The sequence below is a fragment of the Cryptotermes secundus genome, unplaced genomic scaffold, assembly GCF_002891405.2.
Source record: "Cryptotermes secundus unplaced genomic scaffold, Csec_1.0 scaffold446, whole genome shotgun sequence".
Classification (NCBI taxonomy): domain Eukaryota; kingdom Metazoa; phylum Arthropoda; class Insecta; order Blattodea; family Kalotermitidae; genus Cryptotermes; species Cryptotermes secundus.
Genome location: NW_019731271.1, coordinates 2,074,698 through 2,091,019, shown reverse-complemented (window position 1 = coordinate 2,091,019; position 16,322 = coordinate 2,074,698). Strand labels below are relative to the sequence as shown.

Below are 16,322 nucleotides of genomic sequence, written 5' to 3'. Positions count from 1 at the left end.
TAGTGACTACCGTTAGCGCCATCCGTGGAGTAAAACCTGAACACTCCAGACTAAAACCTTATAGAAACTCACGAAGAATCTCTCACGTCATACAGATTTTCTCTGTGACTTGGTTAACCTCACTGCTGATAAAGGAGATCCAGATGGGAGAAATGTCCAAAACTGGACTGGCTGATCGGATTGATTAAGCATGCCATTTTGGCCGATTCCTTGTATTTTCTACACTTACTGTTACTTTCAATTTCCAAAATCCTAGCTTCATCCCAGCCTACTCTATGATTTTCTGCATAGGCATTTTGGGATAATTTTGATTTTTCTAGAGGACCCTCTTCGAGATTATGCCTATGTTCACGGAGTCGCATAGCTAGAGCTTTCGCCAATGTAGTTTCTGCCACATTCACAGGGAATGCTATAAACGCTCTGTGCCGCCTGTTGAGGATCCCTTTCCCGTTTGGTTTTCATGAGTGAACTCCTAAGAGTGTGTTCAGTTTTGAAGATCGTCCTAACGTCATATCGATTCCGTATACGTTTGAACTTCTCTGAAACACCCTTCGCATATGGGATATACACAAAGATCAGAGGTAAAGAAAGGTAACGAAAATTCGATTATCTTAGAAGTATGAAATTTCTTGGTCACCCGTGTTACTGCTGTCTTTTCAAGGAAGAATGTGAAAGTTAATGCTTTTGGAGGAACTGTTGATAGCTTGGTAAGAATATCTGTCGGGATTCTACGTGGGAACTTCCTGATGCGAGACAGACATGAATCCAAATTGATGTTCGTGTTTCTGGAGAAGATCAGAAACGCCTTGGGTTGCTATTATATCTTGGTATGTGGTCTGTGCAGTGAAGATCTACCACAATCAATACCAATCAAACCGAATTACTTCAACATACTTGAGTAACTCGATATGGAAGACAACTTGTCCCATACTGTAGTTTCTCAAGAAGAGTTAAGACACTACTGCGCAGCCTCAGTTGAGCTAATTTGTGAAGGCGGAGGAATTATGCAAGTAATTGACTCCACTCTCGGCGAGAGTTTCGTGACCTTAGGTTACGCCCACTTCCTAGTAGCATATAATTTCACGCCAGTGTCTGACCTCACTTCCCAGCTGCAGGCTACCACTTTACGATCCCCGCTCCCTTTTCCTTCGCCGCCTTCCACCTTCTGAGCCACATTTTCTTATAGTAGATACATTTTTACGATTTCCGCAAAATTTGGACTTCATTCGGCCTCCTGTATACCTCACCCATATACAATGTTCACGGAAGCTTTTCAAAGAATATGGAATTCTTTAGCACTTCCTCTACGTGTAACCAATATAAAATGTTCACGGAAGTTTTCCGTAACATGCGGATTTCTTTGGTGCTTCCTGTACGTCTTTCCAATATAACATGCAAACGGAAGTTTTACACAGAACATGGGCTCTTTGGCCCTTCTTGTATGTCTCGTCTGAGTAAACTTCCCACAGAATATAGACTTTTTTACTTCAGCCTTTCCCACTAATATGTACGAAACATTCATGGAAGCCAAGACTCGTTCTGTTGTACTAATTAACTCCAAGGAGGAGAGTGTTTCCGGATAAGTCGTCCAGCTGGTCAAGAATTTCCGCGACTTCTATGGAACATGAAGACCGATTTCTGTATCCTCAAGAGTCCACCCCTGTATCGTATCCAACCTGCACCCTCAAAGCTGGAGAGAGAACGTGATGTTGGGCTAAACTATGATACAGAAATATTTCGTACACAACATCTGCAGATCCGTTTCGATTCCACTATAAAACGTTCACTCACTCACTCATGGAGCTGAACCCTTCTTGAGAAGCCAGTAATTGTAAAGCCACTCAAGAATTTTTCAGCATTTTATGGACTTAACCATCCTATACACAGATGGAAGTACCATCTCTATATAGGACCGAGAAACTGAAAAAGCGACCAAGGCCCAACAAAGGGCTGTAGAGCCATTAAACTCGTAATAATATACTGAGAGAGTTTTTCTTAAATATGACTTAGCTGTTCACAGACATGTGAGTTCAAACAGCCGTCTAGGTACTGAGTTGCCATGTTACCTATCAAATGTCCCGTTCGATTATCATACTGGTTTCAGATAACAGCTGTCGACACGTCATACGGACATACGTATAAGTGCATATTTTGAAAAGGGACGAAACCTTGCAAATATGAATGAGTTATGTTGGACTTGACGCTCTCACAGCAATGGTTATGAAGAGTCCTAACTTCTGGGATATAACGCCTTGTAGTCCGTTGAAAGTCAAACTACGTTGCTGCCTGTTTCACACTGGTTTCTTGCTTGGCTTACTCTTCGACCCGGAAGATGGAGACGACCTGTTCTTCTGAAACGTCGGTTGATTTTCAGCAGACTACATGGTGAAAGGTCCCAGAAGGTAGGACTCTTCATAAAGTGAGTCACGCTCGACGACAAATACTAACTACAGTTCACACATCCACACATCAAAACGTTAACTCACGGATTGGATAAAAAACCCTGAAATAGAAAGACTGATTGACTGATCGCTCGTTCCCGACTACTTAANAAATTTTATAGATTTCATTGATTTACTACTACACTACAGCGTGTGTTATTTTAGCGCATACGACTACGACTATGACGTTTTGAATTATGAAGCGTGCAGTCGCATATGCGACGAATGGATAACATTAGTGCAGTGTAGTAGTTTTAGCATAATAAGACACTTGAAGATGGCTATTTAAGGCCGAAACACGTTGTGTCGAAAGTGAAAGTGTATGTGAATGAAAGAAGGAACAATTTGTTTCATTGCTGACGGACTGTGTAGGACAATAACTCAGGCTGTAATTCTATGGCATCTTATGATATGAAGTTTACTGAGTAACGTATTTGAGGGTACGACTATGTGGTCGTTAAGACCCATGGCCAATTTTAGGTACTATTCTAGCATGCCCTGGAGGGACTGGGGGAAATCCTAAAACTCCAGTCAGGGTAATCTGTGTCCCGCCCGGGGTTCGAACCGAACAGCTGCCGCTTGAGCCAACTTGTCCGATGTAATGTGTTCACATTATACACACTTCACGTGACTCGGAGCAATAGACGCAATTGAACGTGCTTCGAATAGGTTTGGAAAAGGTAAGAGAGACATGAGACATTTGTTTAGTGTGCCTGAGGAACACTTTGAACCGAGCAGTCCCTATGGGTCATGAGTAAATAACAGATTTACGCCTACAAGACACGCATGAGTGACCAAGTTCAGTTTTAAAGAGAAACATGTTGAAGTGAGACGGAGCCGAGGAACAGGTGCGCTCTAGTAGTCACGAATGTCCACAATACGAGATGTCGCAGTAGACAAGTTCGGTGGAGGACGAGGAAATGTGGGTGGATTGGCGTGACGTGACTACCGATACTGCTGACGTAGTGCACGGAACAAGAAAGCACAAGTGAATGAACCTAACGTCACAAGGTTGATTACGGCATCAACATTCAAGGTCGAATTAAATTATTTATAACGCACCAGGTTTCTAGCAGATCTTCCCAAATGTAGTGGCCTAGACATGTATCTTTCATATCCCAAAACACGTAGTTATCACGAATCCAAACATGAAGGTTAGCCGCGGATATGTTAAATAAGCAGTCGCGGACAGACGCCCGGATGTGGTTCTCCAGCCTGTGGTACGGGCGGGGAGTTAGCAACTAGAAATTTACAAATGTTTTGCACGCCCTGTGACTCGGGAACTTTCCTTGGTTGATGATCAGGAAAAATGGAGAGAGACTGGGAGAAAGTGGGGCGGATGGGAGGATATTAACATGGAAATAGGGAATGAGAATGTCAACTGAATGTATCTTGCTTCTGATAGGTTCTTCCAGTGGCGGCCTCTTGTGCAAAAGACTGTGAACTTTTGATGAGCTGAACGACTATTAGCTTCTCAGAAAGGTCAATGAATAATTTAGGTGAGACGACCGCAAAAGAGCCGTTTTTTTAAGGCCAGATACACCAACTTAGCATCCTATGTATATTTATACCTACATCCACTGGTCAATCAATTCGGTATACTGCATATGCAGAGTGTAGAGTACATGCCAACACAATAAGCCACTTCTTACTATTTCGCCCAGAACCTATGGAGAAATCAGAAATAAGACACGAAGTTTCGGTATAGGCTTTTTTTAGTCTCTTGGGGTGAGGTAAGACTGAGTTCACTTGGTACGTCGGCCATCAGCTGGCCTATTGTACAAGCCCCGGATGATAGATGAGTGTGGAGCATTTGTGGAATGATAATTTGCAGGGAAAACCGAGGTAATCAGAGAAAAGCTGCCTCAATGCCACTTCGTCCACCACAAATCTCACATGACCCGACCTGGGCTAGAACCCGGGCCGCCTCGAAGGGAAGCCGGAGACTAACAGCCGAGCTATAGCACGGCCGAGTCTCGGTATAACTAAGCTTCTAAAACTGCAGAATTTTTCATTGATGTACTCACGGTTTACGCCTCCGTTAGTTAAGAAGAAAAGTGGATTTACCTGAAAGAAGAGAAAGAATTATAAGTACAGTCAAAACGTTTTTTACAGACCGAAGAGTTCAGCAGTAACTCATCAGCGAACACAAATATGTTTCTGGACATTATTCATCGTCCTATTTATAGACAGACAAAAACAAGACGATGGATAATGTCAGAAACATATTTGTACAAATGTATTGTCGTCACATGTGCTTTTACATCATGTCTTGTTCGTTGTACCTTAGTGGCCGAACGTCAAGTTCAGCGACATAAGAACATCAGGTTCATAATACTCCGTCAATACTCGCTGAACAAAATAAAGAGTAAAACTGTGTACAGTAGAACAACATTGAAATATTGTGTAACACTCACTTATGGAGCTGAGGCATTCTTGAAAAGTTGCCAATTGTGCAGCTACTCAAGAAATTTCCAGCATTTTATGGAATCCGAAAGTTTATTACTGAGTTCACAAGAGCCCTCACTGGTCCTTACCCTGAGCCAGATCGCTCCAGTCCATACCATCCCATTCTATCTCTCTAAGATCCATTTTAATATTGTCCACCCACCTACGTATTGGCCTTCCCAGTGCTGTTCCTTCTGGCGTTCCCACCATTACTCTATACGCATTCCTCTTCTCTCCATTCGTGCTACATGCCTTGACCATCTCATAATCCTTGACTTGATCACTCTAATTATACTTGGAGAAAAGTACAAGTTATGAAGCTCCCCATTATGTAGTGTTCTCCAAACTTCCATCACTTCATCTCTCCTCGGTCCAAATATTCTCCTCAGCACCCTGTCCTCAAACACAGTCAGTCCCTATTCCTCTCTTAATGTCAGAGACCAAGTTTCACACCCATATAGAATCGCAGGCAAAAATTATAGTTTCGTATATTCTAATTTTTATGTTTTTAGACAGCAGACGAGAAGACAAACGGTCCTGGACTAAATGGTAGCAAGCATTACCCAAATTCAATCTCCTCTTAATTTCCACCTGAATCAGGGTTTGATTTGTTATAGTCGTTCCCAAATATCTGAACTGTGCCACATTTTCAACACATCTGTTACCTATCTTTATGTCATGATTTTACCCTGCATTCCGGTGACAAGACAGCAACATGTACTTAGTTTTCTCTGTGTTTGCTTCTAGACCAACCTCCTTACTAGCCTCAATTAAAGTTTCTGTAATTTTCTTTATGGTATCTATATTATCGCCCAGTAGATTCACATCATCGGCATAGACCAACAGCTTATCTGTCCCATTTAATTTCAGTCCCACCTGGTTTCCGTGGACCTTCCTAATTTCTAAAGCAAGGTTGAAAAGCAGTGGCGATAAAGCATCTCCTTGTTTCAGACCATTCTGGATAGTAAATTTATCAGACAAATGTCCACCTATACTGATTTTAATGTACGTTTAATTTAAATACATTTTAATCAGCCTAACTAGTTTCATGGTTACAAAAAATTCTACGAGAACATTGTACAATAATTCCCTAACTGAATCATAGTCTTTCTTGAAGTCTACGAATAGCTGATGTATTGTCTAATTGGAAGACCATTTCTTCTCCATTATCTGACGAATGCAAAAGATCTGATCTGTAGTTGATCTGTTACATCTAAACCCACACTGATGATCCCCAATAATTTCATCTATATATGGACTTAACCTTGAGAGAAGAATATTTGATAAAATTCTGTATGAAGTTGATAGCAGTGACATCCCACGATAATTACTACACTCCGTTTTATCATCCTTCTTGTGAACTGGTACAATTATAGACTCCTTCCACTGAGCAGGCAATTGTTCCTTATTCCAAATGGAATTAATTAGCTTATGGAACTTAAAACGTAATATTTCAACTCCTGCTTGAAATAATTCTGCAGGAATTACTGTGTGACACTACATAAATAAAACTCTTGGGCATCATCCGTTATGGATCTCTACGCTAAACTCTCATCAAATCTCCTTCCTCTTCTGACATCGAAGATTATTCTTGCTATCTCCGTTACTCTAGTTTCCCCTTTCAATCGCAGACGTCTATCATCACGTGGAATTCACCGAAATAAAGGCCTACGTAGAGGAACAGAACACGCTCACGTGCTGTAACGAGTAGATTCCTCTGTTCTGAATTAGTACATCACGAAACATCCCACATCATGGAATATAAATATGTTATGCTCAAGGCTCCGTTTCTGCTAGCGTTTGTGGTGCACTTGAGATAACTGCTGAATTAAATGGAGCTGTTTCCACGCAGTCATTCGGTTGATCAATGGTTCGCTAATACCCGCCACAAACGCACGTGGGAGAGGAGCCTAAGGGTGGCGGCAGGCTAACAGAATGGAATCCTATCAAGTCGAATCCAATGTTACTCATTCGACTCTTACAGTGTGACAGATATACGGTATGCAAGACAAATTAGTCTGATTTTGGGGCTTCTTAGTGAGTCAGATTATAGTGTACAAGCAGCCTAATGCAATGCCCATACAATCTTTGCACGTCCGAGGTTTGAGTTAGGGTAGAGGCGTCTTCTATCTTCTCCGTGATATCCTGGTCCTACCCATGACCTATGTAGCTCATCGGGATTCCGACAGACGGATTTTGGGACAGGTACTTGAAGCAGGTCATGAAGTCATGGCCGAAATATTCCAGGCACTGAGAATCTAAAGTTGAAGTTACGTAGAGAAGTAAGCCAGCATAGCAGGAAACGGATTATTCAAATCTCGATTATCCGAATTGCCAATTAATCAAATAACCGCATTCAAGGAATACGTTTAATAAACAAACATAATTCTTGGGCTTGTTCAATTAAAAATATTGAAAACGTTAATTTATAATTATATTTATTAATTCTTATGTTTCATCTGTTTGTAATTTTTATTATTATGATATTAGAGTATATTATAATAGTGTTGTCCAGACTGACTCTGGGGACCACCCAACCACCTACGCAATTAGTACCGGCGGATCTTTTCCCGGGGGTAAAGCGACAGAAGCGTGAAGCTGACCACTCTCTTCTATCTATTGTCGAGGACAAGAAAGCTATGCCCCACTCTCACATATGATTTCACGGCATAATGTTTAATGAAATAAGCATAGGGACAACTTTACCTTTATAACAGTGTTTTTTCGTGGATACGAATTTAATCTAATTACCCGAATTTTCGATTGTTCGGACCGCGTTTGTCACTAATTAATTTGGATAGTCGACATTCTACTGTATATGTAATTATTATTAATTTACTTTTTTTCTAAACATCTATGTCTTCCTTGGTTCAGAACGGGATAACGGCAATAAATGTATCAAGGAGCACTGTGTATGGTGGAACTGATAAATGATGAAAGAACAAAGACATCTGATTTATAATCTACGAGTTATATTTATCATACTAAAGAAAGTGCCCGTTCTTCACCTGGATTCTTAAAATGATCTTCATTGAAATCATGAAACTGCTAATTTATTACGATAATATTGTGACTGGACAGAGGGGAGACAAGAAGTGTGCAGATTGGAAGAGGAGTTCGACAAGGATGCTGTTTATCACCAATTCTGTTCAACTTGTACAGCGAATGCCTTACCAAGGAAGCTCTGGATGGGCTCGGAGACTTCAAAGTAGGAGGGCAAATTATTCAAACTGTGAAGTATGCAGATGACCTTGTGTTAATGGCTAAGGAAGAAACTGTGCTACAGGGCATGATTGATAGACTAATAGAAATTGGAAGGTGTTATGGCATGGAAATGAATGTGGAGAAAACAAAAGTAATGAAAATTTCGAGACAACCAACCCCAGTCACAATAAAGATAGACCAAAAACAACTGGAAAATGTGAAATGTTTTAAATATTTGGGTAGCTTGTTAACAAATGATGGAAGGTGTACTAGTGAAATTAAATCCAGGATTGCCATGGCAAAAGCTGCATTTAGCAAGAAGAAGAATCTTTTTACCAGCAAATTGGACTTAAATTTGAGGAAGAAACTAGTGAAATGCTACATTTGGAGCATAGCTCTGTATGGGGCTGAAACATGGACACTTAGGNTTATAACACCGCTTTGTACTTAAGCTCTCGGCTCATACTTGTAAGTTAGTGTACTGCAAGAAACAAACGTCGAATTATTATTATTAAGAAAGCCGTCTTCTGGGATGTGGCGCCGTGTAGATATTGTACTCGTATTAACCGACGTTTCTGAGGAACGTATCGCCTCCATCTTCCATATTCAAGTTTATCGTGGTTCTGTACTTTGCCCTGTGCTTGACGCTCTTCTGCTGCTAATGTTGTCTGTAGGGGTGTTGACGTCTTTAGACCAAGAACTCTGTTGATGAAACATATCTTATACTGAACTAATTAAACTATTATTATTATCGTTATTTTTATTAATTTCGTTATAATTATTATTATTATTATTATTATTGTATGCTGCTCTATTTGAAACTCAGATTCTCACATTTGGCTTTGTCTGTGTATGTCTGCTTCTGTATCTTTATTCATGCTAACTGTGCAATTAATATAGACTATCATTTTTGTATTTTCTTTTTTAATTATTTTTGTGTATTTCTCTATTCGTACTAGCGTAGTAATTGGTCTCTGCACTAAGTTTGCATGTAAATAAACACGAATTGAATTGAATTATTATTATTAGCCTTGCGGCTGTTGTCTCAGCACATAAATAATAAAGAATTGAATTATTATGTAATCAGTAAATTAAGTTTCGAAGAAGAGGACATCACATATTTGGTTCTAAACTTACCATTAACTGCCGCAACGCCGCTGCTTTACGGACTGAACGGTTGCCTAGCAACAAAATAAGGTGGGCTGTGGATCCCTTTATACTGATGATATCCCAGCACACACAAGCGGACAGCAAAAAGAACGTGCAGGAAGAAGGATTTTATATAATAACATAAACAAGCAAGGGTGAAGATACTGTAATTTGAAGAAAGGGCGTGATTAGTGGGCTAACTAACATTCCTTTTCAAGAAACAACAGTGTAATAAAAATATACTCAGTAAATTACTATGATGACTATACTCCAATATTCACCAAAATGTTTGTTACGTCGTTCCAGTCCGTAAACCAGTACTACCAATATTCGTATGAAGTGATCGTATTGTAGAGCTTGCAGCGATCTGTGCTTCTAGTATATCGTTCACTAATATCAACTTACCATTGTGCTCTAAATAACTTAACTTCATGTTTAACAATACTGATGAAAAGTACTCCTGTCCCTCATTTCCCCTTTCTTATATACGACTAATATTCAGCCATCTATCAGTCGAAAGTTACAACCAAATGGGTCATGGACAGTCGGCAAAACAGTACTTAAGAATGCACTCTTTAATAAAAACCATCATGAAAAGCGTAAATTTACATAAAATGAACATCAGCTCAATGTCAAATAATAACATTCCAACGTCACAAGAAAATTACATGGAGTTTTATTGAGCTTGTACTTATCGGAAAATTTGTATCCCGCTATTTCTCCATTGTAATAAATGAACGTTCTTCAAGGAAAAGAAAAATAAGCTAGTTTTAAAGGAATTTTTAAGAGTGTGACCTTCTGTGTAGACGATAGAAGAGAGCAGTCGGGGAGGCAGGAAGCTGACAGCACCAGACATGCACAAGCGAACGCAGGAACTATGTCACCCCGTCTCTCAACTTTCACAATTTAGTTCCTGCTTATAATGCGGATGAAAACCAAGCATAAGATGAAGAAAGGGATTGAGGAAATGCTCAAAAAAATCGAATATCTCAAGAAGACAGAGAGGAAAGCAGATGGAAATGACGTCGAGACATGGGTAATACAGCAGGTGGAGGTTTTTTCGTTCCATAACGTCAGGAGTCGAATGCCAACCTGGCATAAATGGTACGCATAGATCACCAGGCGAGAATTGGCTTTAATGGAAATGGTAACGGATAACTTGAACGTACTTAATGGATGAACTCTATAAGAACTATATATTCCTTACAACGAACTGTAGAACACTTTCATTTGTGCACACAAAAACGAGAACAGAAATGAAGTTGGCAAGTCAGACAGTAACGTTTAAACAAACACACAGAGTCGAGAACTAATTTACAAAGAAAACGAAAACGAATAAACATGTCTGTCAAAAGGAAATCACTCTTGTAGGCTACCGTTCTGAGGCCCAGTCCGTGAAGCAGGAGCTCCTACTCGCTATGCAGACTAAGCAGATTATTACACCGGGAATGCCCCTCGCTTATGTTCGGTATATAACTGGTTCAAATCTCTGTCGACTAAATATTTACTCTGACAGAAAGTTATCGTGATTTTCCTCCAGGATAGTACCTTAAAGTATTCCTTATCTATCCTTTACTCGTTTTAAGCCTGATCTTTCTTTTAGCTCTACGAGTATGCTATACAGCACTGACATCGTTACAAATGTACTTGGCGTTCATTAATCACCAAACACTGTCAACAGCAGAAACTACATAGTGCTCATTGCAAGTAGAAAGGTGATTATAAACCGTTTTGTACACTTATATTTCCCTTTAAATGCAAATTCTTTTGTCACCATTCTTCCTCGCAACATGTTTTGGCTGTATACGGCCATCATAAGGTGTTGTAGAGAATATTTTGACGAATATAACAATTGCCAGGCAATGGTTCCGTAAGATCCGCCTGAAAGCTGGAATAGTGGAGCCAGAGCGGAAGTCCACTGTTAGCCAACAGCTGGCCAAACACTCGTTCTCGCTATAAGCCATAGAATCGAAATAATCCATTGCTGGGTAACGGTTCAGTTGAGTTCATTTGTCTTTAGTGGGTCTTAAGTTACCGATTCGTAAATCAGAACCAAGTCAGTCATAGTGGAAGTGAAGACACTCGTAGTCCAGCAAGGAATGGAGCTAGTCTTAGACCGTCTTTGATTGCGAGCTGTTATAATTGACTATAATTGTAAAGAAGTGCGAATAAATTCAATTATTGAATCCAGAACCCGTTATATTAGTCATGTAAACCCCTCATACGTGACAATATCTACACTCACAAACCACTTAATAACATAATTAGTCTAACAGTGCGGAAAACCCTACAAGCCAATGGAGTATACTGAACGAATGTACGTATATCGACAAACTGCACAAATGTTAAGCATAATACTGAGGCCGCAAAGGGAATGCAGCGCGAATCCAACGAAGAGACATACTCTCAAACAAATATCTTCTAAATGAATGGATGATAANTTCACAAACTGCACAAACATTAAGCATAATACTGAGGCCGCAAAGGGAATGCAGCGTGAATCCAACGAAGAGACATACTCTCAAGCAAATATATTTTAAATGAATGGACGATGACAATAAAAACAACATTAAGATTTCAATTAATTTAAATTTTAATTCAAAGTCTAGTTCATTTGAATCAGGAAATGTGGCGTTCACACGCAATAAATAACTTTGAAATACAGTGCAAAATTTTAACAAAACAGACATCTGACGATCGCCGTATACAGCCGAAACCTGTAATGAGGAAGAAGGGTGACCAGATAATAAGTTGCGATTAAGACGGAAATATATATGTACAAAAGATTAATTGTTAACATGACGCTTAAATACAATAACATTACTATAAACTGTGAATTTGGCAAGAACATATGACTAGGTGGCCATAGCTTTTTATACTGTGAGGAAATTGATTTAGGGAAATGAGAATAACAAAATTAATCTATCAGGACAGTCGATCTTCCGGCAGAGATTCGAAACATGGTCTCCAAGATACGAAGCAGAATTTGTAGCAATTTAATCGAGGTGTCGGGTGTGAAGTAGGAATTTTGAGCATTGTACGGATTGGAGTTAATGATATCAACTCATTGAACAAAAAGAAGATCCAAACAATACGTGCATAATATTTCAGTCCACGACGAAGAAGTTGAAGCAGAAGTAATCCCGTACTAAAAATCCCTTTTATTTCACAAAGATATACCCTCAGAGTCTACCTGTATGTTTCTACGAGTGTTTAAACCTACACATGAGTGTAGCTCCTCTGCAGACCTCAGGGGCTCCTGGCTATTAGAACGCCCTTCTTCGTGTTCAACTACTGTGAAACCCAATTTTCAAATTAACTATCCCCGAGAAAGAAATGTCATGTTTTATTTGGATTATATAAAGTAGTATGTGCACTGTAATCTTTGTATATTGAATCCCTACTTCTAGTTGTTTTCTGTTGTTGTTACATGAATATTACAATTTTCACGAAATATTGAATGTCATAAGGATAAAATTACAAATTAGAAATATGATTACTTTGTCCAGTTTCATGAGCATCTCTCAATTTATTTAAATTATATATCTGGCAGAAAATTACATAACAGCATCGTACGAGAAATTGATACTTACCACTAAACGTAGGCCTATACTTATGTCATTAATATATACAGCTCTTTTTTTGATAAATATGTAACAATACGACATGAAAACAATTTGAGTATGCAGTAACCTTGAGGCAGGAGATTCCCATTTGTAACGAGTGGACACGAGTAACACGAAAGGACCGACTGTGAAACGACTTGTTCAACATTTGTGTCATAGTTACTTGAATTGTAGTTACGTCGTTGAGTAATAAAGAGTCGTCGCAAGAATACGCCTCGAGGTATTAGTTCACGACAGGATCCCCACGCAATTAATCTCGGCTTTCTAGACCGGGGCCGGTATTTCCTTGAAACAGCTCCTCAAGAAGCTGAGTGCATCTCGTTCCAGACCCACTACTTCTCAGAACATCTGGTAGCGCCGAGAATCGAAACCGGGACCCCTGGATCTGTAGTCAGGAACTGTGACCACTAGACCACATAGGTGGTCAAGTGATCATTCAAAGTTTCATTCATTTTTCAAAATTTGTTTCTAATCCTATATTATTTTTTTGAGCAAGTTATATTCCGGTTGCTTGGCTTGCTGAATTTTGATAATTTTACTTTCATAGTACTCGCATTTCCTTTAGCTTGGGTCCCGTATAAATCTGATTTTTGTTTTAATGCGTTTTGTCTAACGAAATTAAAAATGTAAGATTTGAGGCTTTCACGGCGGTGACTATGAAGAAATCAGTCTTCTGGGATTTGGCACCGTGTATATGTGGTGTTAACCGACGTTTCGGAGGAACGTATCGCCTCCATCTGCTTTTACCGTTCTCACGGTCTTGTCGCTTGCAGATTTCTTATACTTTTTCTTCTACCCTGAAGATGGAGGCGATACGTTCCTCCGAAACGTCGGTTAACACCACATATACACGGTGCCAAATCCCAGAAGACTGCTTTCTTCGAAATTAAAAATATTTAGAGAATATTCCGTACTCAACATGGATTAAATATTTTTATTCTTGATAAGAAACTTGCCGGGCATCGTCTAATTAGAAATTACCCTTTAAAATAACGACTGGCTGTTGAGTCTTTTGAAAGTTCCGATAAAGTATGATGGATCTCTAATAGTAGGGTTATTCATTTGTAATCAACTTCACGTAACTTCTAAAGTCAAAGTTTTAATTTGAAGCAGAAAGAAAACTTGTTGCTGTTATAACTGCAATTTTTTTGTTGAAAAAGGACCCCTAAGTGATTTAATACAATTTATTATAAAAATGTTATGGGCTACGTTATGTAAATTAAATTTTAATTAGTCTTAGCAGACTTTAGACGATGCTTCTTTTTTTTCTTTTCCACGTAGGAACTGTCACATGAAAGTTTCGAAACTAACCTGCCGCTTCAAAGGCGCCTAGAAGCTGACAATGTCATCACCTTGCTACCTAAATTAACACTGCTTTCGCAACACTTGATGTACCGGTAGATCCCTTCCGGTTTACTGTTTTTAATGAAATGAGGGTTCACCACCGTATAATCACTTGTTTATAAATTTCGAATTAGTCTGTACTTTAAATTTATTATTATTATTGCTCTGCATCCCTTTGACCGCCTCTGTGGCCTAGTGGTCAGAGTTCCTGGCTACAGATCCAAAGATCTCTGGTTCAAATCCCGCCGCTACCAGATTTTCTGAGAAGTAGTGGGTCTGTAACCGGGTCCACTCAGCCTCGTGAGAATAATTGTGGAGCTATTTCAAAGAAATAGCGGTTCCGGTCTAGAAAACCGATATTAACAGCCGTCGGGATCCGTTGCGATGATCACGCAACACCCTCTATCCGTTAAAGTTGGCACTAAATTCTCCGACAAGCGGCGGTTGTTCTGTCGGTATAGTTCGCTTGTGGGCTACAGGCCACGGAGTTTTTTTGTTGTTCTACATCTGTTTGTTGGGCCTTGACCGCTATTTATGTTTCTTGATCATATACACAGCCGGTAGAACTCCTTGGACTGGGGCTCATCCCGTCGTAAGGCCTCTACCTACACAGTACAGTCATCCATGCCTTGAGTGGGATTCGAACCAACGATCTCAGCGCTCGAGCAAGCGAAGACAATTCATGCCTCAGATCACGCGGCCACTGTGATCGGCTGTATTTTAAACGGTGTAACAGGAAATAAATGGAGTCGACCCGACAAAGGTTTTGCTCATAAATGAACACAGAGCAGATAGATGTATCGGTTTGTATCCAGAATGGTATTTCCAGACCAGTATTTGAAGAATAATAATAATGAGACAAAGGGACATGAAATCGTGGGCATGTGAATAAAACTGAAGTCTAATTTGAAGCCAACATTTAAATTGTATTTCCCTCCTCCTTTGAAGTTCCTGGTGTTAGTGGCTTCTAAATTACGTTAGTGTGACAGGCTGCCGCAGGACTCGGACCCCTTTCATCCGGCTGCAAAGAGACAGTGGGTCACATATCCGGGCAAAGTTCTGTTTCCGCAGTCACACATATCCACTTGCCAACGAACTCGGGGGGGGGGCAGTGGTGCGGTGCACGTGAATTATTCAGTTTTCTGTTTTAAAAAGAAAACTCGTAAGGAAAGGGATGGGAAAGGCACTAGAAGCGATGAAAAGGATCAGAGACGCAAATATCTAGACAGAAACAGATGCGTACGTATAACATGTACATGCACCCACAGAGTTCAGACATGGGGGAAACACAGCACAAGGACGGCTCTGGGGTATTCACATAGGCCTAGCATTTATAATGCGTAGTTCAGATCTTAACATTTAGTAAGCTGAACTCCTTGACAAAGCTTAATTTCATTTGTTGAGGCAGTAACGTAAAGGTAAAGTAAAAGGTAAAGTTGGCCCTGTGCTTAAGTGATTAAGCACTATCTCCTGAAGACTAATGGGGAGTGGATGTATAGACCCACATTTTCTTGACCTGGGCACTAGTTGGAGGTGAGTGGTCAGTTTTACGCCCCGGCCGCTTTATTCCGGGGGAAAGACCCCCTTTCCATTGGACAGAAGGCTGGGTGGGTCCCAGAGCTGGTCTCGACGACGTGGAGAAGCGTAAAATCTTGACCTTACCGAGACTCGAACTCCGACACCTCGGTCGTCCAGTCCGTAGCCAGTCGCTGTACTGACTGAGCTATCCCGGCTTCCTCGACGCAGTAATGTACCGAAAAAAAAAATTATTTCATATAATTCGTTGGCGCTGCATAAACTATGAGTTAAAATAACATAATGTAATATAAACCATAGTTTGGCTCGATACTATGTAAATACTTCAGTTCAAATATCGTCATTAAACAACCCAAGATTAACTTGTAGTTGAAGACGATGTAAAGTAAATTATCCAGTTAAGAGCGTCGTTAAGTAAACAGGAATCAAGTAATAGTTCATGTCGTCGCTACATGAACTCTGCAGTTCAACTGGCCATTTTAGCAACATAGGAATCAGCTTGTAGGTCAGATCGACGCTATTTAACAAGTCCATTTTAACAGCGTCGTTAAATAGCCTACGAGTAGACTTGGAT

The 16,322-nt window shown here is 40.0% G+C and overlaps 1 protein-coding gene across 1 annotated transcript in view; it reads right to left on the bottom strand.

Annotated features, from left to right (window-relative positions):
- LOC111866802 (acetylcholinesterase) overlaps window positions 1-16,322 on the bottom strand; it is a gene marked incomplete in the record, with an annotated part of 712,234 nt that overhangs the window by 579,655 nt on the left and 116,257 nt on the right. The window contains 1 exon segment of the mRNA XM_033752417.1: window positions 4,469-4,507.